This window comes from Castor canadensis, chromosome 2 (genome assembly GCF_047511655.1).
Source record: "Castor canadensis chromosome 2, mCasCan1.hap1v2, whole genome shotgun sequence".
Classification (NCBI taxonomy): domain Eukaryota; kingdom Metazoa; phylum Chordata; class Mammalia; order Rodentia; family Castoridae; genus Castor; species Castor canadensis.
In genome coordinates this window covers 50,852,374-50,880,371 of record NC_133387.1, presented here as the reverse complement: position 1 = coordinate 50,880,371, position 27,998 = coordinate 50,852,374, and the positions used below count along the sequence as shown (strand labels likewise).

At 37.8% G+C, this 27,998-nt stretch overlaps 1 protein-coding gene across 10 annotated transcripts in view; it reads right to left on the bottom strand.

The window, feature by feature from the left end:
* Positions 1-27,998, bottom strand: part of LOC109696870 (transcription termination factor 1, mitochondrial) — a 307,446-nt gene that overhangs the window by 241,055 nt on the left and 38,393 nt on the right. For 3 of the 10 annotated variants that reach the window (XR_012445152.1, XR_012445157.1, XR_012445158.1), the window contains one exon: positions 3,827-27,998. The exons of 3 other annotated variants lie outside the window; for them this stretch is intronic. The gene's annotated coding sequence lies outside the window, so the exon portion shown is untranslated. Of the gene's footprint in view, positions 1-3,826 lie in introns of those variants that run through there. 4 more of the 10 variants (XR_012445156.1, XR_012445160.1, XR_012445155.1 and 1 more) reach the window with 2 other exon arrangements.

Genomic DNA, 27,998 nt, shown 5'->3' with positions numbered 1-27,998 from the left:
CCTCTAAATATTAACACTAGTTGTCCCATATGGTACTGTTATTGGCCTAAAATGCCCTCTGAATGCCCTTCTCTAACTTTACAAATGATTTCTTTGTTAAAAAGGTAGCCTTTATTAAAGAGGCTGCCTGCTGTTAGCTAAAAGACAGGATCCTAACGTTTTGTTCTTTCTAGATAGGACCTACATCTTCCAGTCTTCTGGCTGGTAGATGTTGGAAGCTTTGTACTGAGGTCGGCCTCAGTATGCTTTGGGTGACCAAGAGAAGTGGCCTTCACAGGGTTCCTTAAATTACAATACCATATTCCAATTAGACCTTTTCTATAAAACAAAAAAAAAGTAAACTGAGGTCCCCTATACAAATTTCTACCTTCTAAGCCACTCCAATACTCAGAAACTCTTAACAAGTGCTTCCCTCTTCAACAGGCAATGGTAGGAAGAGGGCAAGTCATATGTCCCCTTCTTGTTATCAGATCTAAGGGAAATTTAAAAACATCTAAACAGCTGTACTGATGCCCAAATACATCCAAGCCTTTATCTCTGTGATCCAAACCTTTCAACCGACATGAAAGGATATTATGCTTCTACTAGACCAGACTCTTATGTCATTAGGAAAGCAATGGGTTCTAGTCCAGGCCACTCAGGTTGGAAATGATTATGTGGCTCAAGCAGTAGAGTGCTGCTTTACAAGCATAAAGTCCTGAGTTCAAGCCCAGTACAGCCAAAGTAAAAATAATAATAATAATAATAATAATAATATTTGGGGCTGAGGAAGTAGCTCAATGGGAGAATGACTGCCCAGCATGTGCAAAGCCCTGGGTTCAATTCCCAGCATTACTAAAAAAAATTAAACAATGGTAAAGAAGATAAGTGGCATTAATGTCACTTCAGCCATCTCATAGTAGAAAAACATAGTTTAACCTAGACCAGATCCCTCATTCTTCAAGTGAGAAAACTGAGGCCCAGAACAGTTCGGAGACTTGCTCTCCAGAGTGTCAGGTGTCAATGTAAAATAACAACTTTACAGCAACAACTTAAAAAAAAAATCCTCTTACCTTTCTATAGCATCTTAAGGACACTATCAGAAAGCATACCATGGTGGACTAAGAGTCACAGGTGAGAGAGGTTCTCCTCAAAGATAAATTCCTAACAGTCAGCCCCAGATATTTGTAAAAAACTCAGACTGTGGCTGAAGGGAAAAGTCATTGAACCAAGTAATACAGCTAGCCATGTCTGTATTTATGGCTATGTCTGTATGTCCGGAACCTTACTAACAGGAGAGAAAAAGATAAGAGACACCATGGCCTCATTGCTGCTCTCAGAGAGGGCCCCACCCGACTGGGGCCTGTATCCTGAACTTGCTACCATGGTGGGCAGGAGGGGCACTTCTGCAGAGAATGCTTAAAGGGGGACAGCCCAGGAGACAGCCCCGCCCCCAACCAGGACCCTGCCCTCTGCAAGGGTAACCACTGGAGGTCTAAGTGCCCCCGTCACCAGGTGGAAGGCAAGGTGCCTCCTCCTATGCATTGATAGGTCCAAGCCTCCTGGCCACACTGCACATCTTGGCATCAATGTTGAGGAGCCATAATGGCAGAAAAACAAAAGGCCACTTTTCTCCTAGACAGTGGAGCCCATTTCTCTGCTTTACCTTTTTCTCCTGGTCCCCGGTCCAATGACAAAAGTTATCATTCAGGGCAAATCTGGCTAGCCCCTAGAGCGCTAGTTTACCTGGCCTCTGACCTGCTCTTGGGGAGACCTCCTCTTCTGTCACTCTTTCCTCATAGTACCTAAAACTCCAGTGTCCCTGCTGGGACAGGATTTACTATCTCAATTAAAAGCTCAAATTCTCCTCCCCCCAGGCAGCTATCTCTGCTGCCCCCTCCTTTAGGAACAAAGAGATTCCACAGTGTGGACTGATGAGATGAGTGTGGGGTGATGCAGGACGGCCCTCCCTACTCAAATAAAACTCAAAAATCCCTCACAGTTTCCACACCCAAAACAATATTCCCTCAAGCCTGAGGGATGATGAGGACTTATGCCTATTCCTTAAAGCAACAAGGGGTAATAATTGTTTGCTCCAGCCCCTACAATAAATTTAAAATTCTTATAAAAGTTAATTTTAAAATACAAGTTACAAAGTAAACAACTGGAAAGGATATAGATAGGTAATAAATGTATTTTTTGAGATGTTAAAGGAAAAAGGAATTTTTTTTGGATGAGAAGGGATTTTTAAAAAAAGGGTTTATCCTAAAGATTGTTTCAAATAGGAGGGATAAAAACAAGCCATCAAAGAGTTTAATATGTTATATAAAGATCTAAGTAAGTTTTAAAAGTGCATAATAAGAAACTTCAGTGTGTGATAAAATTAAAGTTGAATATAATCTAAGAGTTGCCTAAAAGATTTTTAGGGTTATGTCAAACTAAAATCAAATCCTCTATGTCTATGAAATAAAAGGTTATCTTAATATTGTTCTGCTCTGAGTAACATCTACAAAAAACCATTACAGAGAAAGATTTTATCAAAGAAATTATTCATGTTTTCTGCTGATCTTGTCAAGCTTTAAGTACTACTAAATCAGAGTTCATTTATATATTTGCTTATGTGTCTTAAATGACCACCTTGTAACAGTGTTATGTTATACTTCATCTAAATACAGTACAAACATTTAAAAAGTTAAAAGTGTCAATTTATATAAAATAATGAGCTAAAGCTCTCTTTTATCCAAGAGTGTTACATTTAAATCCTGACAGCCCCTGCCTCCCACAGGTCACCTACCTAGATGTGGCCTTAAAGGGACAGACTCACTCCCTGAGTCATAAATGCATCAACTCAATCTTCCACTTCCCAACCCCCATACCATAAGACAGCTTACAGCTTTCCTGGCAGTTATAGGATTTTGCAGAATTTAGATCCCTAGGTATGTAGTCCCTGAACAGACACCTTTTTATGCTCCTCCTAATATTCCTATTTGGGTGTTAAATAATGTATGGCCACCCATTTCTCTCTCTGTAGTTGGAGGACTCTTGAAATTGTCTAGGGAAGAACATTTCACTGTGGTTCTCCTGGCCAATGCCCATCCTAATGCCTGTGTTCTCGCTCTCCTATTCTTAAGCTTCCTCCCTTGTATCACACTGCATGTCTGCTCTTGCTGATCAAAAATTTAACCAGTTGTACCTCCAGGGACACCAACCTCTCCAAAATGCGAGGTCAGTTGGCTGATACCCACCATGCAGAGGTCGGAGGATTGGCTCAAGACTCTTTATGACCTATGGCTACAAGGGACTTTCATCAACTTCAGGGAAGAGGAAATCTTCATTTCCAGAGCCTGGGCGTACGCCATCATGAGGCTCAGCAACCCCAGCATTGTTTGCCAACAAACCCTCCCTTCCCTTAAACCGCCCCTTGCCAGTTCAAAGAAGCCAGAACAAACACAACGCCCCCCTTCCTTAACAAACAAAAAAGGGAGGAATGTTGGCAATAATGGCGCCGATAGGTTTCGGTTCTTACTGCATCCTTAAGCTTCTGTTTTCCAGGGTCACGGACCTGCCTCAAGTCTAGCTTGAATTCTCCTTCTGCCCCAACCTCCAATCAGCATGAAACATAAGATCCTAACCAATCAGATCATGCCGAGTCTCACTGAGGGGTATTTAAGTCCCTGCCCCCCCCACCCCCCCACCCCCCCACCCCCCCCCCCCGCCGCCCCCACCGCCCTCTCTCTCTCTCTCTCTCTCTGCTCTCTCTCTGCTCTCTCTCTGCTCTCTCCCTCTCCCACCCGGCAACATTCTTAGCCACATCACTCCTCTCCATGTGGTCACTTTGGGGCCTACATTTGCCTACAGAACTCAGGACTTCATGAGCATTGATTTAGTTCCCACAGTCAGACTATTTTTAGTGAAATTTAGAACCATATTGCAACCAAAGACTATAACTTTCACTTCTTACTTTACCTCAGTCTGCTGTGGGACATTTTTAAATCACACCCTTTCCCCATCTATAAAATAGAACTAAATTGGCCAGCAATTTTAAGATTTAAAAAAAAAAATCATGTCTCCAACAAAATCTGAAACTCTAGGAAATAAATCACTAGCTATAACTGTAAAAATGTAATTATCCTGAAAGTTTTCCCTGTTGCAGTATTGGTAGAGTACATATTTCAAACATAAATATTGAAAAGGATCGTTCTTATCATTAACATCAATAAATATTTATTGAGGTGCCTATCGGGTATTTGGTAATGCACTAGTCAGCAGCCTTACATCAATATTGAAATAGATTCATGTTGCAAAGGAATATATAACCTAAATTAGAATGTCAGAAATTGGAGACCTGCCAGGTTCTCCTCTGGGAAAAAAGAATTCAAACACTCAAAGACTGGCTACTTGAGAAGCAGACAAAAATCTCAATGGCTGAGCCTAACCACTTTCTCAGCTGCCAATTCTACAAGCATCATTTTCAGATTTCTTAAGAGATACAGCCATAATCCCCAGAGAACCTAAAGGAGTACCTCCTTGAAGGATAGGACTTCCTTCTCTGAAGTCTGAACCACAGCGGCTCTTCCACAGCCCTCTAAGCCTATGGCCCAAAGGAATCTCAGTTTTCATAAAACCTCAAGCCTTCCCACTGAGCATCCTCTGTTTAGAATTCTAAACTTGGCTTCTTAGATTAAGAATCCTTTTAACCAATTTGTAGAGAATTAGTCAAGACAAGAAATAACATGCTGCAGAGTAATTACACTAAGAACTCTGTGTCAAAGGCTCAAAATGTCATTTTACCTTTAATTTACCCTGGGAGCTGCAAAAGTGACTTCACTTCTCTGGCATTCTTTTCTCTCATCCAGAAAATGAAAAGATGAATACAAACTTGCTTTGATCAGAGGCATGTTACATAGGGTAAAATACATTTGTAAAGATCTTTGGAAAATACAAAGAGCTATAGAAATATTAAATAAAAAAGTTTTGTCCAAGCAAAATTAGAATGGCTATTTCTCTTCATTTTCACCTTCTGTTGAACTACCTTCCCTTCAGGCTACAAAAGAAGGAACCCCAAATTTCCTCCCCAAGGAAGTTTTTTTAAAAAATAAAAATTTAAATGCCTTTTATATTCATGTTTCAAGTTCTCCTAGAATTGGTTTTTCCTCTCAGCATCATATATCTAAGATAATGAGGAATTCAGATGAACCACTTGCTGATGAAAACATCCACAGGCTGGTCCAACATCCAACAAAGATGAGTTCAATCCATAAGTGACTGCAGAAATCTGCCTCTTTCTATAAAGGCAGTCAAGTCCTTTATCTTTTATTACAGAGTCAAGGCCCTCCACCCTTTAATGAGTTCTCATTGAATGGGAATACCTTTCCCAAGAAATTTGAATTAGGAATTGGTTGAAATCCTTACCATCTTAGAAGCTTTACCTTCTCCTATTTGCTTTCTGAAAGTAATTCATTTCCTTCTGTCTTATACTTTACAAAGAACTTCTGAATATTTTAGTACATATTCAGCCAATACAGATGGAAAAGAATAATTTGACACATTCACACATATGTATGAAATCATCTGTCTACTCAACTAATGAATGAATGCCTAAAGAAGCAGGTGAGAAAAATATTTGTTCTTCCCTGACCTTAAGTTTTATAGTCAAGCCAAATTGCTTATAATGTCTTATTCCATCCATCCTGAAGGCAACTAAAAGCATAAAACATATACAGTTTTTAGTTCTAAAGAAAAGTATTACCTTAATCCCTTTTACCAATCCAGTACTAGATGAATGCTTAGCAGTAATTTTCATTATTATTCATGTATGAGTACTTAGGAAAAAAAAAGTAGGGAACACTACACAAAGCCTATGGCAACACCTGCAATCCCAGCACTCTGGAGGCTGAGACAGGAACATCATGAGTTCAAGGCCAGCCTGGGCTACACAGAAAGCCCTGTCTTAAAAATAAATAAACAAGTAAACAAACTAGGGCACTATGTTAAAGTAAATCGGAAACCTAAAATTCCTAGAGACTTTTTTGTGTTCATTATTTAATTTACCCTCACAACAACCCTGTGTGGTACTCATCCCAGTTATTAGTATCCCTATTTTTCAAATGAGTAAATGAAAACTCAGAGGAACCTAAGGGCATGCTCTTGTCTGCTCAGTGATAAGAGGTAGAGTTAAGAGTCAAAATCCAGGTCTGAAATTCCTATTCTGCACAAAGATGCTGTCTTAGTTACTTTATAAAAAGCAGAAAATATGTAGAAGTGGAAGTGAAAAAGAGCAATAGAGGGGGTAAGTTTAACCAAAGTACATTATATGTATGTATGGAAATATCACAAATGAAACCTCTTTGTACAATTAACGTACACTAATAAAAATAGATCTATAATTATAAAGCTATAAAAGAACTCTAAAGGGAACAGTATGTCTGATGGAGGTACACAAAGAAACAGAAACTTGGAAGGAAGACCTCTTCCCAAGACTGGAGTAAAGACTTCAGTAGAGAAGATATTGTTGCAGCCTACCAGAAAATGGAGACATTCACTGGGTTGCTCAGGACACAGATACCAGATAGCAAGAAATAACACTGCAGGAAGCAAGAAAACCATGGATGATAGGTGGACACACAGAGAGAGCTGGGGCACTGCTACTGGTAGGAAGCCTGGATCATGGGATCCACAGCAGGACAGTTACAGGAAACAACCTGCTAGAGTGCAGTTAAGCCAAGGTTAGAGGGCAGATGCACAGAAGGAATAATGGTGCCACTGCCAGCATGAAATCTGGAACATGCTAGTATCCACACTGGGAGGACTGCAGCAAGATAATTATCAGGCTAACCCATGCCTGCAAAATCACCAAGGGACTGTGAGTTCTGAAGAACCTCTGAGAAAGGGCACCAGTGGATGCCCCCCCCACACACACACATAAACATATCAGTCATAGAACCTGCAGCAGGACTCAGGAAAAGCAGGATAGAAGCTAGGAAGAGAATGCCATGTCTTCCTGGAATGGTTCTCCATCAGTCACCACAGACTAACCTTAACACTGTTCTCACTGTGACAAAGAAATGCCTACAGAGTCCAATCTATAATGCCAGAGCAAATATTAAAAGGTACATTTGGAGCTGAGAGACAATTAATAACTGGCACAAATACAATGGGGTTCTTCCTTCCCTTTCATCTGAACCAGAGAAATAACAATGTAAAGTGCCACTGACTGGGAGCACAATTTAGTAAGAGTTCTACAGCCTACAGCAATGTCTACGGCCTTTATCTAAGTTCATGAAAACTTGATTTTCAATTGGTTTCTTAAAAATGTTCTCCTATTGCATTTTTAATGGTAGTCCTAAATTAAGGTTCTGGCTCTTCAAAACTTTCTGCATCTTCCTTTTTGAAGGGAAGGCAAGTAGGAAAAGCAAGTATTAAAAACAAAAGTGGGGGCTGGCAGAGTGGCTCCAGTGGTAGAGCACCTGCCTAGCAAGCTTGAGGCCCTGAGTTCAAACTCCGGTATTACAAAAACAAAAAAAAAAAAGTGTGTGGGTGGGTGGATATGGCATTTGGAGAAGGAGAAACTTTTGTTACAGCATTCTGTCAAGGGCCATGAAAGCTGACTATTATAGTAAGATCACTTTGAAAGCAACTGGGACTTCAGTTAAAAAGAAGTTCTCTATCCATCAGTGACCGATCGATCATCTTACCTGCTTGACAAAAACGTCTTGCTTAAAGTAGAGGGATCAACCTTTTCCCATTGATCTCTTCAAGCTTAGTCACACTCATTTAGGAAATTAAAGACCAAAGGGAAAAGGGGAATTAAGATAGACAGTCCTTACTAAGCAAGGATTGCAAAAAGCATGTTCTTGCTCATACTTTTGTAAATAAGGGACTAATGTGAGTTAGCTTCTCTACCCAGAATGTATATAAATGGATTTTTAGAAACTCTTTAATGTTTTGTGTTCTAAAAAATGGAGGAGGAAAGTCCAAAAGGGGCAAAACAGCACAAAATGACAGAAAATTGAGATCTGCCATCTCCATAGGAAATGCACTGCTTTCTCCATAAACCATCAAACCACTAACTTTCTTTTCCTTTTAAATACACTCATCTTTTACTGTAAGAGTTCCACTCAATATTTCACAATACATCCTAATCAAGAATCTTAAATATCATCCTATTTTCCAGTGAAGCAATTCCATTTGGTATTGTTGACCACTCACTCCTTCTAGTGAATTCCGTAATACAATACTCTCCTAATTTTCCTCACCCTTAAACATTGGAAGGCTGTGGACCTCTTCTCTCTTCACCCTACTCATCCATCTCCTGTCATCAGCTCCATGGCTTTAATTACTACCCACATTCTAATGCTGTAAATTTGTTCTGCAGTCTAGACCTGCTTTCAAAGCAACAGACCTATATTTCCAACTTACTCTAGACACAACATGAAGGCCTCCCAGGCATCTCAAAACCAACATGTCACAGCTAAAAGCACTACTTTGTCCCCAAAGATTTTCTTGCTCCTTTATCCTTTATCTTGAGGAATGGCACTATCATTCACCCAGCTATCAAGCTAAAACCTAGAAGCCATTTCTATTCTTCCTTTCCCTCAACTCCTGCAGGGATTTCTACTTCCTAAACACTTCTAAACTCCGCCACTTCTCTCTCCCCTTCCTGAAACTCCCCTAAGGCATGGCACTTCTATGTGATGATGATGCCTTCTTCAAGAGTTCTTTCTATGCAGCCCATTCTCCAAGCAGCAGCCTGAGATAGTATTATAAACCAGAAGTCACAACACGTAACTCCATGGTGAGAAGGGTTTAAACTCCTTCAGTCACTCATAAGACAAAATTCAAACTTAACAGAAAGTCCTTTATGCTGCCTAGCCTACTTTTCCATACTCATTTTTCCTCCCTCTTCCTTCACCAATACCTACAAAGTCTCCTCTTCTTCTTGCCTCTGAGCCTCTGTATATGCTGCTGACTCTGCAGAACCCTATTCCTTTTTACCTAGCCTTGTAAGGTTAAATAGCTTATTCCATAAAAAGCCTTTCAGATTCCCCAGTTTATGGGGTGACCTTGTGCTACCAGAGCATCCTACACTTCTCCCAGTCTATGCATGCATCACATTCATTTTTTCTCTTTACTCTTGTTTAAAAGCAACTTTGTTATAATTTAAATATAATAAAAATTCTCCAATTTAAGTATGAAATTCAATATATTTTGATAAATGTTTCAGGTGTGTAACAACCACCATAATCAAGATATAGAATATGTCTTTCAGCTCCAAAATTTCTGTTGTATTTCTGTCCAATCAATCCTTGCCCTACACTTCTGGTTTCTGATTAATCTGTTAGATCACCACTTCTCTCTAGTGAGAAAGAACTTTTTTTTCTTTTTTCTCTTCATCCAATTTGTTTTCTTTTGGCTGTTTCCCTCTTCTTTCTTTCTTTTTTTTTAAATTCAGTTTCTAATTGCCTAAATCTTTTTTCTTCATTTCTTATTTTTTCTCATCATCTCTGAAACCATTCTCTATTTCTCTGCTATAAATATATATAATCTCTCCTACTATTATTTCCTACACCTACCTTCCCTTCTTTTTATCTTCCCACTCTCCTCCCTTTCCATAGCCATGCCCTATATTTCAATTTCCAATTTTTATGCCTTTCATCTAGTGTTAAGCTCCCAGAAACCAGAGTTTTGCTCCTATACAACCTTAGTGGGGAAACAAATGAGGGTTCCAATTGTTTCTTACTCATTCGAATACTTAATTTATTGCCAATTGTTAAACTTGTTACTGCAGTAGGTTCTACATTAATGCAAGGAAGTGAAAGAGAAACTTAGACCAGCAGACATGCAAATCACAGTATAGAACTTAAATATGAAAAATCAAGGCAATGTCTCCTCTCCAAAACCTCACCACAACAACTCAATAACTGAATCCAAAGATAATGAATTGGCTGAAACGCTGGAGAGAGAATTCAGAAGCCTAATGGTAAAAATTATCAGTGACCCCAAAGGTAATTCAAATAAACAGATAAATGAAGATAAGAAATCAATCCAAGACTCACACAAGAAAGTCAGAAAAATGGAAGAGAAATTCAGTAAGGGAATGAAAATTATGAAAGATAACCAAATGGAAATGAAAACCTCAACAAATCAAATAAAAAATCACATTGGATGGTGTTATTAGCGGACAAGATCAAACAGAAGAAAGAGTATCAGAGATAGAGGACAAGATCAAGGAGGTATTGTACACAATCACAAAGAAAAAAATGAATACATATGATTACAACATGTAAGAACTCTCAGATATAATCAAAAGACCAAACCTAAAAACGCACAGTGTGGAAGACAGAGCTGCTAAAATACGAACTAAAGCCATGGGACACCTATTCAATGAAATCATAGCAGAAAATTTCCCAACTCTATGTAATGATATGGACACCCACGTACAGGAAGCATTTCAAACTCCAAATAGACATGACCAGAAAAAAAAAAACCCACACCATATCATAATTAAAATGCCAAAAGTAGAGAACAAAGAAAGGATACTGAAAGTTGCAAGAGAAAAATGCCAGCTTACATACAAAGGTAAACACATAAGAATCACTTCAGACATAAACCCTAAAAATCAGGAAAGCATAGAGCAATATAATTCAAGCTCTAAGAGAAAATAACTGCTAACCAAGAATATTATATCCAGCAAAGCTATCCTTCAATCTCAATGGAGAAATATGAACCTTCCAGGATAAAGATAAGCTAAAGCAGTTCATGTCCACCAAGCCTGCATTAAAAAATCTACTCAAGGAAATAATTCACAAAGAGGAGGAAAAGCAACCACAAACACAATAAGCCAGGAAAGAATAGAACTCACAAGAGGAATTGAATCCATAAGAACTAGGAAAGTATCAAGCATGATCAACTCAGTAAACAAGCAACTCCTGAAGATGAACAGTGCCAAAAGTAAGCAGTCAACATGAGACTTAACCTGGAAAAAAAGCAATAGGAACATAGGAATCATACCTCTCAATCATAACCCTAAATGTAAACAAACTTAACTCACCAATCGAAAGACACAGGTTGTCTGACTGGATCAAAAAGCAAAATCCAACAATCTGTTATCTACAAGAAACATACCTCATGACACACATAAACTAAAATGAAAGCTTAGAAAAAGATATACCAGCCCTGCTGAAATTGAAAGCAAGCAGTTGTAGCTATTGTTATATCAAACAAAGTAGATTTTATACAAAAATCAGCCAGAAGAGATAAAGAATGTCATTACATATAATAAAGGGAACAATCCAACAAGAAGATATAACAATTTTAAATATATATATGCACTGAACATCAGTGCCTGCAAGTTTATAAAACAAACACTACTGAGCAGTAGTTAGGAGTGAGTTTATAGTTAGGAATAGTTGGGTCCAGATACAATAATAGTGGGAGATCCCAACAGCAAGCTCTCATCAATAGACAAAACATCCAGACAAAAATACCCTAGAACTAAATAATACCATGGATGAAATGGACTTAACAAACATTTATAGAGTATTCCATCTTACGACAGCAAATTATACATTTATTTCAGCAGCCCATGGAACTTTCTCCAAAATAGATCACATTCCAGGTCATAAAGCAAATCTCAACAAATACAAAAAAAAATCGAAATAATCCCCTGTATCCTAACAGAACATAATGGAGTAAAATTAGAAATCAATTACCATGGAGATTGAACAACACACTCCTGAATGATCAATGAGTCATTGAAGAAATTAAGAAATTCCTAGACTCAAATGAAAAAGAGGACACACCTTACCAGAACCTGTGGGACACAGCAAAGTCAGTCTCAAGAGGGAAGTTTATAGCCACAAGGACCCACATCAGAAAATTAGAGATCTCAAACAACCTGATAGTACCCTTCAAAATCAGAAGAATAAGTCAATTCCAAAAGTAGTAGAAGAAAAGAAATTATAAAAATGAGGACAGAAATCAATGAAGCGGAGACCAAAAGCATAATACAATGAATCAGTGAAACAAAAAGTTGGTTCTTTGAAAAAAAATAAACAAGATTGACAAACCTTTAGCCAAATTAACCAAAGGAAGAAAGGAGAAGACCCAAATTAATAAAATCAAAGAGGAAAAAGGAAACATTACAACAGACACCAGTGAAATTCAGAAGATCATACAGGAATATTTTGAAAACCTACACTCCAATAAACTGGATCAAAGATTAAGATCTTTATAAACAGAACTCCAGTAGCTCAGCAATTAAGAGAAAAGACTGACAAATGGGATTAAATGAAACTAAAAAGCATCGGCACAACAAAGGAAACAGTCAATTGACTGAAGAGACAGCCTACAGAATGGGTAGAAATCTTTGCCAGCTATACATCTGACAAGGGATTAACAACCAGAATATACAGGGAGCTCAAAAAAAACTAGCCTCACAAAGAATCAATAACCTACAAGAACATGGGAAAATGAACTGAACAAACAATTTCCAAAAGAAGAAATATAAACAGCCAATAAATACATGAAGAAATGCTCAACACCCTTGGCCATAAGGAAAATGCAAATCAAAATGACATTGAGATTCTACCTCACTCCACTCAGGATGACTATCATCAATAACACAAACAACAAATGTTGGTGAGGATGCAGGAGAAAAAGGAACTTTTATACACTGTTAGTGGGAATATAAATTAGTACAACCGCTGTGGAAAGCAATATGGAGTTTCCTCAAAAAACTAAAAATTGAAACACTTTATGATCCAGAGATACCACTCCTGATCATATACCTAAAGTAATGTAAGCTAGGATACAACAGATCCACTTGTACCCGGCATGTTTATTGCAGGACTATTCACAATAGCTAAGCTTTGGAAACAGCCCAGATGCCCTACAACTGATGAATAGATTAAGAAAATGTGAGATATATATGTATGTATGTATGTATACACACACACACACACACACAATGGAGTTTTATCCAGCCATAAAGAAGAATGAAATTATGTTGTTCACCAGTAAATGGATGGAGCTAGAGATCATCATGTTAAGCAAAGCAAACCATGCTCAGAAGGACAAAGGTCACCTATTTTCCCACATGTGGAAGTTAGACCTACAAAATAAAAGGACATATAAATACACATCTGATATTATTTACCTATAATATATATGTGTGTATATATATAGAGAGAACATGATTGTATTAGTGGGTCTGTCTGAGGGGACTATGGTGAGGTAAGAGAGGAAAAGAAAATGATAGAGTGAATGATATTGAAATGCAATGCATCTGTGTTTAAAGACAGTGTAACATCTATCTATAAACTGTTAAATAATAAGGGAACACATCAACAGAGAAAGTAATAAAGGGGGTTAATCTGCTTAAAGTACAATGTACACATGTCTGAAATACCAAGGCAAAACCCCCTTGAACAATCAATACAATGCAAAAAATATGAAGGACAGGAAGGTAAAACAGGTCCTGTCTAGGGATGGGTACCAGTGGAAGAGGGGAAGATAAATAGAGAAGGTGAAGTGGATATGGTGGATGTATTTTGTATTCATGCATGAAAACAAAATAATAAAACTTGTTAAAATTGTTCTAAGAAGGGGCAAATATACTGGATGTATTTTGTATTTGTGTATGAAAATAAAACAATGAAATTGTTCTAATAAGGGGAAAGAGAAGATGAGGACAGAGGGGATGAAGCTAATTAAAATATATTGTAAGCACATATGTAAATGTCACAATGTATCCCCCCAGTGCAACTATTACATGAAAATTTTTTTAAGATTTTATTTTCACAAGATTCAATTTATCCATCTTTAAAATATCACACTTTAATGGCTTTAGTAAGCCTATTTCTGAAAATAAACTCAGTCATGGAAGTCAACATGTTTCTCTTCCTCACTCTTTTTTTCCTGTGCCTAACATGTAAATCACTCATAATATTTAACTAGTTGTTTTTAAGTAGTAAAAGGATAGAGATACAAGTTGTATCATATTGACAAGTCAATCATCTTTCCTGCTATACTCACGGTTGTCTAGGCTGCTGTGTTCTCATATGGTTCTATTCTTTCCACTGCCTACTCATGTCTATATGCTACCAGGCTAGAGAAGCAAGGACATCTTATCCCCGCTGGCCACCTATCTATACAGAGCTCTGATGAAAACTGTTCAAACCACCAAGGCAAGCAAGACCAATCACAGCCTGGGTATTAGAGGCTTGAATTGCAAAATACAAATAACAAGCAGAAAATGCAGAGCTATGAAGCTGGAATGATGTAGAGAAAAAGGCCATGTAATAGAGCAGAAGTCATTAACAAGGTGATGTTCTGAAGGTGAATCTCTGAGGTAGATAAAAGAAGCCAAGTATCCTATGGGGGTTGTCAACCTGACCACACACCTGAATAATTTAAAAACTAGTATCTGAGTCTCATACTATATTGGTATATTTTCTGTTGCTATTACAAAATATCTGTGGCTGAATACTTTAAAAAGAAAAGTTTATTTGGCTAACAATTCTGGTGACTGGAGTGTTAAACTGCAAAGCATTTGTCCCCTGGCTGCATCACAATAGGGTAGAGAAAGCAAAAGTCCACTAGCCACAGGCAGAAGTGGCCATGGTGGTGGAATAGTGTTGATGTTTTTTCCCCCAATACCAGGGACTGAACCAAGTGCTAGTGCTCTACTACTTAAGTTATGTCCCCAGACCTTTCTTTTCTTTAAAAAAAATTTTTGAGATAGGGTCTTGCTAACCTTTGGCCTCAAACTTGTGATCTTCCTGCCTATGCCTCCCAAGTAGCTGGTATTAGTCATGCACCACCACACCCAACTGGCCTTGCTTTATAACAATCCACTCTTGTAAGAACTCACTCTGCAAGGATACCATTAATCCTTTCCAGCATCAGTACCCCTAGTGACCTAATTACCTCATACTAGTCTCACCTCTTAAAGATTCCACCATTCAACACAACCACACTGAGGACCAAGCACATGCTCTTTTGGAAGACAAACCATCGCACATCTCATAGTCTGCTGTTTATTTAATATGAGCTTTTTGAGCATCTACTGTGTGTCAGGCACCATTCTAGGCACAAGATGCAGCTGTAAAGAACATAGACAAAAATTCCTAATTTCACATTTATACATGATTTTATATCTATATCTGTAGATGCCAGAAAATTTTCTAAACTAGGAAGAAATAGTAATTAATAAACCATAGCTTTAAACTCTATGAAGCCTTATCCTAATAAGAGCATACAGATTTCAACAGAATAAAACACATTTCTGTATACAAAAGTAAAGCAGTAAGGTAGCACACTACTGCATCCCAGCACTCGGGAAGTGGAGGCAGGAGGAGGATCATGAGTCAAGGCCAGCCTGGGGCTACATAGTAACACCCTAGCTCAAAAAAAAAAAAAAAAAAGAAAAGGAATTTACAAGGGGAGAGGTACTATTTATACACAATGCTCAAAAAGACTATCTCTGGCAGGTGATAATTGAAAGAAGAACTGGAGTCCATAAAGGAACAGCCAGGAGGATACTGGGGAGGTGAACATTGCAGCTCAAAACAGCAGGTGCAAAGTCCACATGGTACTTGAAGTGCTGGAAGATTAGCAAGGTGGCTACTCTAACTGAAGTAGAGGGCAAGAGAGAAAAAATGATGACAATGAACTTAGCAAGTCAGTGGAGCAGCCCATCAGGTAGGGCTGAAAAAACCAGCCTGGCATCATCTGGTCATCCCCAAACCCAGTTTAGTCCGCTACCACCAAAAGTATTTCCCTCCAAGTTACTGATTAACTCAACAAATAGTTATTAAGCCCTAATATGTCTCAGACACTAATATACTCATTAAGATAATCAATAACAGCTCCTACCGTCATGGATCTCTAACTAGAAAGACCAAAAGAAAAAAAGTAAACAAAATAATTGTCAACTGTGATAACACACTTTTAAAAAGGACTGAATAATGAAAAAAATGAAATAACAATGAAACTAACTCTAGATGGGGTGTGAAAGAAGCATTGCTGAAGAGATGATGTTTCAGTAGGAGACACAAAGGATGAAAAGAAGTCAGGTGTGAGTAGGAAATTCTCAGATCCTGACATGGCTTGGTTGAAGAACTGAAAGCACCTCCTATTGAGAGGGGTTAGGATGACACTAATTTGACCAAACAATTGAGTCTGGGATTTAGTTTTTTTTGTTTTGTTTTGTTTTTAGTTTTTTAAGAAAAACTGTTTCTAGTAGGGCACAGTGGCTCACACCTATAATCCCAGCTACTCAGGAGGGTGAGGATTAAGAGGATGGCAGTCCAAGGCCAGCCTGTGCAAAAAAGTTCATGAGAACCCATCTCAACCAATTTGGCTGGGTGCAGTGGCACATATCTCTCATCCTGGCTGTGGGGAAATACAAATTGGAGGATCAGAGTCCAGCTGCCCTGGACCCTGTCTCAAAAATAATCAACACAAACATGGCTGGTAGAGTGGCTCAAGTGGTAGAGCTCCTGTCTAGTAAGCTGAATTCAACCTGAGTTCTGAGTTCAACACCCAGTACTGCCAAAAAAAAGAAGAAGAAGAAGAAATAGAAAATATTTTCCAACCTATAGATAATTATGGCAGCATTAGAAGATGGAAAGAGGAATTTCTGGAAGAATGTTTGGAATTGACTGACACAGGCAACCCCAGTACTGCCCCCCCTCCAAAAAAAGCTGTTTCCTATAGGCAGTTTTAGGATATCTGCTATTTATTTTCAGAGCAATAGTAATGCAGGCCTGCTAAGATGAACTGAACACTGCATCATAGCTGATCACATAACATTGTACAAAACCAGATTTCCCATCCACAGTAACAGAGAAAAGAAAGGCTGCAGAGACTTTCAAGACAAGTGCCAAAACTTTGTGGCTTCATCTACATTCTCCTGGCCAGCCCAGATTCAATGATTGGAGAAACAGACTCCAGTGGAAAAAGCTTCAAAACTACACTAGTGGCCATAAGTATCAGTAGGCTATTAGTTGTACCATCAACACAAAATCTACCTCAACTACCACCCTTGTATTCAGACTCCTGACTTGCTCTACTTCATCCTCTGGAAGCTGCCCCTCCATAGTTATTCTCTGCAGTTATTCTCTGCAGCTTAATCACTCATCTCAGGATCCATCCTGCCTTCTATACCAGCTCTTATATATGGGTCTACTTCCCTCACACCACTTCCTAAATCCTTGGGTGAACCATCAGGCCTCCCACTACAGTTCAGATATGTTACAAGCAGCTTGTAACCTCAAAACCCTGTCTGCCATAAGAACAAACTTGGGATGCCTTTTCAAGAATGAAAGACCAACATACAGCCAGCAGACATCAAAACATGTGAACAAGCCTGGCCAAGGTCAGCAGACCACCTACCCAACCCATGGATGACCACAAACAAATAAGTCCACCTAAGAACAAAATAACTTCTCTGCTGATCCATAGTTTCCAGAATAGATACTCCACTGGTCCACAGACTTCAGCTGGTCCTGATTCAATTATAAATAGAAACCATGACAGACATGCAGTCTTACAGACTCGACCATGATGGCAGGAGGTGGGGAAGGCAGAACTACAACTTAGTGCTATCATGAGAACTGAGCTGTAGTAATCTCCACTAGCAAGCTGATTTAGGGGATCAATTCAGATAATACTTTAGGATTCTGAATATGGGCAGGATAAGATCATGAGTTTGGTTTGGGATGTTCTTGATAAAAATGATGAAGATGTTTGATGACAGTTGGAAATGTGGACCTGGAGCTTGAAAAAGAGTTGGGAGGAGGTGAGCTTGCCAAGAGATTAGAGGAGGAAAAGGAAGTTGAAGTCTTAGCCCTGGGTCAAGTTCAAATTAGAGAATATAAAAAGGAATGTGTGAAGAGTCATCTTTTAAAAAACAAAAGGACAAATACACAGAAAAAATACAGGACATTGCAATATCATGGAAGAAATGAGAGCAGAGAATTTCAAGAAGGAGGCATTAAACAGTATCAAGAACTGCAGCAACATGGAGGAGAATAAGAACTGAAAAATCCTGTCTGAGGATCAGTGAATGAAAATCAACAAATATTTTAAGACTGACTCATAATAAAAAGTATGATGAAATAAGGACTTTAATTTTGAAACATTTAACAAAATTTTCATAAATGTCATGTATGCCTAGTATCAACAGAACAAAGTAGATGGGAAAGAAAGTGACCAGGAAATTAGCCAGCCAGTGGGAGGGTCTCAAGAAAAAAGAAGTTTATCAGGAAAACACAACCACTATGTTTCTGAAATTCCTGGTATTGCTTATGAAAACCACTCCTTGAAGTTTAAAAACATTTTGAATATGCTTTGCTTTGTGGATTTGGATATGGTGCCCTAGAGAGGGTTCAGTTTAAAGGAAGAAAAGCCAAAAAAAATCAGATTGCATAAGAAGCCAAGTATAATCTTTCTTTTTGATGGCACTCACTGGGTGTCCTCTGAATTTACAATCAGGAGCTTTTAATTGATAAAGCTTTGATAGCACAAAAGGTCACTGTGGATTACTCAGTCCTGTTGTGCAACATACTGTGCTCTTCACAAACATTAGCAATTAGCTGCAGTAAATAATGGCATGATTCACCCCTTTCAAGCACAGGCCAGCATCCTGAAGCCCCTCGCCTATAGTAAACAGCAGTTGGAACTGCCCTTTGTTGTTCAGTTGCCTTCCACACCATAGTTAAATTCACCTCTGAAGCTTACGTGATTTTTTTTCCATTTACCATACACTTTTACACTGGGGTCTAATTAGATTCTTTCACATGATAAGAAAATCGTACTTTTAAATAAAATTTCTGTATCATAAACACTATGAGTGTGAACTTGCCATTTTTGTTAACCTCTTTAATTAAATTATTCCTCCTTTTAAGCAAGACCTTTTATTGCCTTAATGATTTATTATTTTAAGTCAGCCCAACTGGCAAGGAATTAGTTGCCATTCTGTTGTAACATGTCTCATTCCCATTCCAATTTTGTTCCCAATAAATGTGTTACAGTTCTTCCACTGGCACTCAAGGAAACTTCATACAAATGTTGCATTTACTTGAGGTTATAACAGAGCCAAGTAATACATATGTTGTTTGACAGTTTAGAATATCTGTTTTCCAGCATTCATCTGGAGCTGTTATTGGAACCATTAAAATTATTTTCTTACAGTTTTTAAAAGCCCAAGACATATTAATTTATCCTAGTGGATGGTATAATGTGTTTGTGTAAAAGAAAAACAAGACTTACATAAAACATGACTAAACTGTCCACCACGTCCTCCTTACCTTTCCTTTGGCTCTGTTTCATTTATTCTCCATTGAAAGTAGCAACCAGTAAAAAATAAAACCCACATTTTGATTTGTTCTTTAGTTTCACATCCTTTATCACACTGAGCAATGCCATTTTTGATCCAAAATAAGACTTGAAACTTTTGCTTTCACATGAAGGTAAACACAGATTGTCTGATAATAGTGGTAAACTTTACACAAACTGCCCCATTTAAAGCAGGCCCACTTAGTGCCTCATTTCACTAAATATAGCTTGTCTAAAATCAGACAGGCTCTCCTTCAAGGAACCAAGCCACAAGTGTGTGACTTGTCTGTCACTATAAAAGGCTTTGCCTTTCTTTGTACAGGGGCAAACATTAAAGCTAAGGAACAGGGTGGGTCTCTTTAACCCAACCAGACTAATCCTAAATTGTTAAATTACAAAGATTGCATTCAAAGGTTCTTTTGTCAGTCTGTTGTGGGGTTTCAAAAGCATTTTACCATAGAACCAATGTTAAACACAGTGGTTAGATTCTTAGGAAAGGCTATAAAAGCCTATTTAACCCACCACATATTCATGCTAATAGTTTAATAGGAACAAAATGCACCTGTGCTAAATAATACCATAGAAATGTTTCTATGAGAAAATTCATTAGGAATCCCACCTTTTATTTACTTGTAACACAGATTCCCAGTAATATCTTCCTCACTTCCTCTTGCAAATCTCCCTTGCCACTGGGTAACAGGAGTTGCACTTCCTTCCCCTAAACACAAGCCACCAGTGTTGGCCACTATCTTCTGGAGCCAGGATGATATAATTTGATCTTGAATGTCCCACAAAGGCCTAGCTACGTGTTAAAGGCTTAATTACTAGCCCATGGTACTACTGGGAAGTGGAAGGACCTTTGGGAGGCAATGTTAAACTGTGCTGATTCAGTCTGTGATCAGAAGACTTCCAAATTCTTGTCCCGTGGGGAAGAATCCAAGGCAGGACATGTGGGTGTAAATGGACTTTATTAAAGGTTAGGGAAGGATTTTTGCATCAATGTTCATTAAGGAGATTGGCCTATAGTTCTCCTTTTTGGAGGTGTCTTTCCCTGGTTTGGGGATAAGTGTAATACTGGCTTCATAAAATGTGTTAGGCAGTTTTCGTTCCCTTTCTATTTCGTGGAGTTTAAGGAGGGTTGGTATCAGTTCTTTAAAGGTCTGATAGAATTCAGCAGAGAATCCATCAGGCCCTGGATTTTCTTTTTGGGAGACTCTTGATTGCTGCTTCAATTTCATTTTGTGTTATAGATCTATTCAGGTGATCAATATTCTCTTGGTTCAGTTTTGGATGATCAGATGTATCTAGAAATCTGTCCATTTCTTTAAGATTTTCGAATTTATTTGAATATAGGTTCTCAAAGTAGTCTCTGATGATTTCCTGGACTTCCATGGTGTTTATTGTTATCTCTCCTTTTGCATTCCTGATTCTACTAATTTGGGTTTTTTCTCTCCTCATTTCAGTCAGGTTTGCCAGGGGTCTGTCGATCTAGGTTTGCCAGGGGTCTGTCAATCTTGTTTATTTTTTCAAAGAACCAACTTTTTGTTTCATTAATTATGGTTTTTTTGGTTTCTATTTCATTGATTTCAGCTCTTATTTTTATTATTTCTCTCCTTTTTGTTTTGGGATTTGCTTGTTCTTGTTTTTCTAGGAGTTTGAGATGTATCATTAGGTCATTGATTTGGGATCTTTCAGTCTTTTTAATACACGCACTCATGGCTATAAACTTTCATCTTAGGACTGCCTTTTCTGTGTCCCATAGGTTCCGGTAGTTTGTGTTTTCATTTTCATTGACTTCCAGGAACTTTTTAATTTCCTCTTTTATTGCATCAATGACCCACTGTTCATTAAGCAATGAGTTATTCAGTTTCCAGCTGTTTGCATGTTTTTTGTCTTTATGATTATTGTTGAGTTCTAGTTTTATTGCATTGTGATCAGATAAAATGCACGGTATTATTTCTATTTTCTTATATTTGCTGAGGCTTGCTTTGTGCCCTAGGATATGATCTATTTTGGAGAAGGTTCCATGGGCTGCTGAGAAGAATGTATATTGTGTAGAAGTTGGATGAAATGTTCTGTAGACATCAACAAGGTCCATTTGATCTATGGTATATTTTAGATCTAGGATTTCTTTATTGATTTTTTGTTTGGATGACTTATCTATTGATGATAATGGGGTGTTAAAGTCTCCCACGACCACTGCGTTGGAGTTAATATATGCTTTTAGGTCCTTCAGGGTATGTTTGATGAAATTGGGTGTGTTGACATTGGGTGCATATAGGTTGATAATTGTTATTTCCTTTTGGTCTATTTCCCCTTTTATTAGTATGAAATGTCCTTCTTTACCTTGTTTGATCAATGTAGGTTTGAAGTCTACTTTGTCAGAGATAAGTATTGCTACTCCTGCCTATTTTCGGGGGCCATTGGCTTCATAAATTTTCTTCTAGCCTTTCATCCTAAGCCTATGCTTATTTCTATCGACAAGATGGGTCTCCTGTAAGCAACAAATTCTTGGATCTTCCTTTTTAATCCAGTTCATCAAATGGTGCCTTTTGATTTGGGAATTAAGTCCATTAACATTAAGCATTAGTACTGATAGGTATGTGGTGATTCCTGTCATTTAGTTCTCTTAGTTGTTTGAAGGTTTGGTTGTGTGTACCTAAGTTGAGGTTACTCTCTACTTTCTTTGTTTTTCTTTTCCTGTAGTTTGGTACTGCCTGCCCTTTCATGGTTATTTTGGGTTTCACTTTCTATGTGCAGAACCCCTTGAAGAATCTTCTGTAGTGGTGGCTTTGTGGTCACATATTGTTTTAGTTTCTGCTTATCATGGAAAACTTTTATTGCTCCATCTATTTTGAATGATGATAGTTTTGCTAGGTGGAGTATCCTGGGGTTGAAGTTATTTTCATTCAGTGCCAAGAAGATCTCACCCCAAGCTCTTCTTGCTTTTAATGTTTCTGTTGAGAAGTCTGCTGTGATTTTGATGGGTTTACCTTTGTATGTTATTTGTTTTTTCTCTCTTACAGCCTTCAATATTCTTTCTCTAGCTTCTGTACTTGTTGTTTTAATGATGATATGCCATGGGGTAGTTCTATTTTGATCTGGTCTGTTTGGTGTTCTGGAGGCCTCTTGCATCTGCATAGGAATAGATTTGTCTAGATTTGGGAAATTTTCTGTTATTATTTTGTTGAATATATTACGCATTCCCTTTGCTTGCACCTCTTCTTCTTCAATGCCCATGATTCTCAGGTTTGGTCGTTTGATGGAGTAGTGAGTTCTTGCATTTTCTTTTCACAGGTCTTGAGTTGTTGAATTAATAGTTTTCAGTTTTTCCTTTAATTACCATTTCATCTTCGAGTTCTGAGATTCTGTCTTCTGTTTGTTCTATTCTCCTGGATTGGCCCTCCATTTTGTCTTGCAATTCTGTTTCATTCTTTTTTCTGAGGTTTTCCCTATCCTGAGTCCCTTCCTCTTTAGTGTTGTCTATTTTTGACCTGAGTTCATTTATCTCTTTATTAATTGTTTCACTTTGGTGTTTATACGGTGCTTCTATGGTTTCTTTTATTTCTTCTTGTGCTTCCTCAAATTCTCTATTTTTGTTGTCTTGGATTTTCTTGAGTGTCTCCTGTACATTTTGGTTGACCATATCTAGTATCATCTCTATAAAATTCTCATTGATTACCTGTAGTACTTCTTCTTTTAGATTATTCTTGTGGGCTTCATTGGGTTCTTTGGCATAGTTTATCTTCATTTTGTTGGAGTCTGGATCTGAGTATGTGTTTTCTTCATTCCCCTCTGGTTCCTGTACTAATTTTTTGCTGTGGGGAAACTGGTTTCCCTCTTTTTTCCATCTTCCCATCATTGCCCTTGCTGTTGTTACTGTCCCTGTACTGTGTGCAATTAAGTATATTCTAGCTTGTAATAATAACAATGGTGATATCTAGAATGGAAGGGTGAGAGAAGATGGAAAGCAAAGATGCTAAAGAAAAAGGGAAAAACAAATAAACAAACAAGTAGAAAAAAACAAAACAAACAAAAAAGTTTCAAAGCTATAAACAGGGAGAGATAATGTACTAATCAACAGTAAGCTGAACAGGCATAGGAGAGACAGAGAAAGGATTGAAAATAAAAAATAAAAAATAAATTAAAAATAAAAATAAAAAATAAATAAATGAAAAAAAATCTCCAAGTTCAAATGCAATAAAATTTCAGTCCTAATAATTTTGGTGTTAGTTCCTCAGCCTCCAATCCTGGAGATGGTGTCTCAGAAGTAGTTCTGTTGTCTCATCAAAGGGGAAAAAAACTAAAAACAAAACAACACAAAACCAAAAAAAAAGCCCCACAAAGTGTCCCAAGTTCAAATGCAATACAGTTTCAGTAAGTTTTTCAGTATGCAGGTGTAGTTTGGTTGTTGTCTCATCAAAGGTAGGGAGAAAAAAAAAGAGTCTGGAGACAGTTTTGTGAATGGCTATCTGAGGCTGTGGCTCACCTGCCCGCTGCTGTCAGCCTGCTGTTGCTGGAGGCGTTATTTATGCAGAGCTCAGGAGTGAGCTTAGCACTCACCTGGCCCTGCAGGCTTTGTTTACTTAGAGTTCTCCTGGGTGCAACTGCCACTGCTACAAGCTTTACCTTTTCCAAGCACACTGGAGGAGGTGACACTGCACCAGCTTTCTCAGGCCTGCATGTTTATTTACAGTTCACATGGGAAGTGGGTCTTCCTCCCTCTCCTGTGGAGTTTTCCTCCCACCACCACTTTTACAAGCTTTCCCACTCCTGATTGCTGGGCATGTGCCACCACTCCTGCCTTCTCCAGCTGGCTTGTTTGGAGGGATTTCCCCTACCCCCTCTTTGGAACACAGGGAGCCCCACCCTCTTTGCTACATGTCTTTTTTGTTGTTATTGCTTATTATTCAGTTTTTTCTTCTTTTTTTTCCCTGGGTGGGGGGTCAGTCTGTCCAGGGGGCTTTGCTGATCTGGTCCAGGATTGTCTCTGGGAGTACCAAGTGCTGCTTAGCTCACCTTGTGGTCCATGTCTTCCCAAGCCGTCTAGGTGCTGCCTTTTAGCAGCAGCGTGGGAGCCCTCCTGGTTTCTCCATTTAACATGAAGTGGAGATGCTATGTGCAGGCTGCAGGTGTGGAGAAGTCAAAGTTTTGACTCTTCTAGGTGGTTTTTCCTTAAGGTGTATCTCCAGCGTCTCTCCAAGATTTTACTTTAGGAGGCATGCTTTCTGCTTCCTCCTTCTAGCTGCCATCTTAGAATCCTTGCTAGCAATTTTTTTAAAAAAAGAATTTTGGCAGAGATTCAGAAACTATTTTTCAAAATAAGCAAATGGAGGGCCTGGTATGGTAGCATACACTTATAATTCCAGCTGCTCAGGAAGTGGAGGAAGGAGGATCACAGTCCAAGGCCAGTCAGTTTAAAAGCATGAGACCTTATCTGAAAAACAAACTAAAAGCAAAAGGACTGGGGTGTGGCTCAAGTGGGAGAGAGCTTGCATAGCAAGCACAAGGGTCTGAGTTCAGTTCCCAGTACCATCCATAAATAAATAATAAATAAAGGAAATTATAGAATTAAAAAACTGGAAAGTTTAACTGCTGATTAGACATAATCTAAGAGAAAATTAGTAAGAAAAGTTAGATACAAAATACCCAAAACAAAGTAAGGAGAGACAAAAGTACAGACAACAGAAAAGAGAGGTTAAAAGAAATAAAGGATAGACTGAGATTTACCATTCATGTAATTGGAATCCAAGAAGGAAATAAGAGAGAAAATGGGGCAGAAAAAAAAATCTGAAGATAACATATCTAATTATTTCCAAAACATATATCAAGAATCTCTATAAGCCAGGCATGGTGGTACACACCTATAATCCCAGTTCTCTAGAGGCTAACAAAGGTGGGTTGCAAATTCAAGGCCAGCCTGCACTATATAATGAGACCTGTCTCTAAAACAGTAACAAAAAGAAGTCAGATAAAGAAAAAAAGACCACACTGTAGGCACAGCAACACAAAACATTGATTTCTTGGATGTAATGGTAGTTTTAAGGAGATACATAGATGTAAACAAATTTACAACAATTATTATCTTTTGTATATACATACTACACTTATGGATAAAATTGCCACATGATGTCAAATTAATCAAGGTATGTAGAAGGGATATAAATAAAACAGAAATTGCAAATCTTATCATGAGGTGACATGCTGACATTTGATGATAGGTAAATCAATACAGAACTGAAGGAGAAATCCACTTGGTCTCTCAGGTAGACCTGATGATTTGTTCCAGGACCCTGAGAACCCATGGTTGAGACCAAAACTATAGATAGCTTCATTCTGTGTCTGTGAGTCCCATTGATATGTATAAATTTATATGAGACAAAATTAATGGATTTGGCTACAGCATCTGGATTAAGCAGGGTGACTAACAGAGTGGTAAAATAGCATTTTCTCATGGGAAAAACCACTAGAAGCCAAAACAATGTAGAAACAAGGGTAGATACTATAGGTACATAATTCTCTACAAATCTCTCACATCTCTGCATATCTTGCAAGTTAAGGCACTAACTTCATTCATTCTATCTTTCCAAGGATGTCCATATAGTGAACAACATTAGAAGACAGAAATAATATCTCTTTGCGTAACATCAAAAGACAAGCAGACTTACTGGACATTATAAGTTTCAGATTTCCTAAGTTCAGGATTTCTTTCCTATAATGTAATTCACTATGTGTGCAGATGTTACCTGGCCCTCCATGTATCACCCTGAAGGAACTTCGGCTCAGGGAACCTATACAAAATCTAATTTATTGATTATTGTGATTACTGTGAGTATGAGCAGTAATCTGTCTCTAACCCAGAAGTCTCACATTTCCTGCCAACATCTATGAATCTGTGGTTGACTACCCTATTTAGCTTACAAGTAAGATAAAATCTCAGACCTTTTACCATTCTTGATAAATATTTAAAAAAAGATAAAAAAAAAAACATTGCATACCCGAACCTAGCAGATATAGTTAAAGCAGTATTCAGAAGAACAAATATAGTCTTAGGGATTCATATTAATTATCAGTGGAAAATCATATTGAATGATTGAATCATTCAATTCAAAATCTTAGAAAAGGACAATAAAATAAGCCTAAGGTACAAGAGGAAAATAAAAGCAAGAAAAATTAAATAGAAAATGGCAGCACATGTTTTTATATTAGTTGTTTAAAAAAACAGATTATATAAAACATTAGTGATTAGTGAATTCAGACAAGGAATACCATAGACTGGGTGACTTAGAAACAAAAGAAATTTATTTCTCACAGTTCTGGAGGTGGAAACTCTAAGATCAGAGCACCAGCATGGTTGAGCTATAGAGAAGGCCCTCTTCCCTAAAGGACTACCATCTTCTCCCTATTACCTCACATGGCAGAAAGAGAGGAAGAAAGCTTTCTGGGTTACCATTATACAGGCACTAATCCCATTCATGATTTAGGTCTCGAGACCTAAATCACCTCCTGAAAGCCCACCTGCTAATAATATCAGTACTGTCATGCTGGGGGTTAGGATCTCAACATATGAATTTTAGAGGAATACATTTTGTCCAAGAAAAAAAAGGATGATTATATTTTTGAAGAAGTAAAATTGTAGAAATAACAACTAGAAGATATTAAAGAACAGTGGACTCCTTTGCTCAAGCCATGAAAATAAATTTTTAAATGTATGATTATCATTAAATGTATGATTGCCTTTAAATGTATGATCATTTAGAAAAACACAGCATTACCAAAACTGACTTCAGAAAAGTCAGAAAATTTGTCTATGGCCATACCACCCTGAACATGCCCGATCTCATCTGATCTTAGAAGCTAAGCAGGGTGAGCCTGGTTAATACTTGGATGGAAGAAAAGAGAGAAAATTTAAATAGACCAATTATCACTGAAGAAATATTGTTAGAGATATGCTCACATCAAAAAAATTAATAAGCCAAGTAGTGTCATAATCAAAACCATTAAAGCATCTAAATTCTATTCAAAGCATTATAGTGCATATATTATACATTTTGATTACTTGTAGACATATATTTGAAATTTTTATACATGAAAAACTTACTTTCTTGAGTTTACTTCAAAAGAGTAAAGTGGTGTTAAGGCAGAAAAAACTCCATCATGACAATAAAAACCAACACTGATAACAAGATCCAACAAACACTAAACAGAAGACATGCACAAATCAGTCCAATTATAAATATCCACTATTAAATCATTACCAAGCATAATGCACACACATTGAAAAGTATACTCTGGCTAGCTAAGTTCATACTAATGATGGTAAGATAGTCACTGTTATCAAATATACTAATACCATTGCCATTGTCTGAATATTTTTGCCCTCCAAAATTCAAATGCCAAGACCTAATCCCTGAGGTGGATAGTATCAAGAGATAGGAACTTTGGGAGGTAACTAGGTCATGAGAGGCTATAGGAGATAAAGCACCTCATACAAGAGAACTAAGGGAGCTTGTTTGACCCTTTCTTCATATGAGGACACAGCTAGAAGGTACCACCTGCAAAAAAGAGACAGAGAGACTCACCAGACATCAAATTTTCTGACTCATTGACATTTCACTTTTCAGCTTCTAGGACGGTTGCTTATAAACAACCTGATTCTGGCATTTTGTTATAGTATC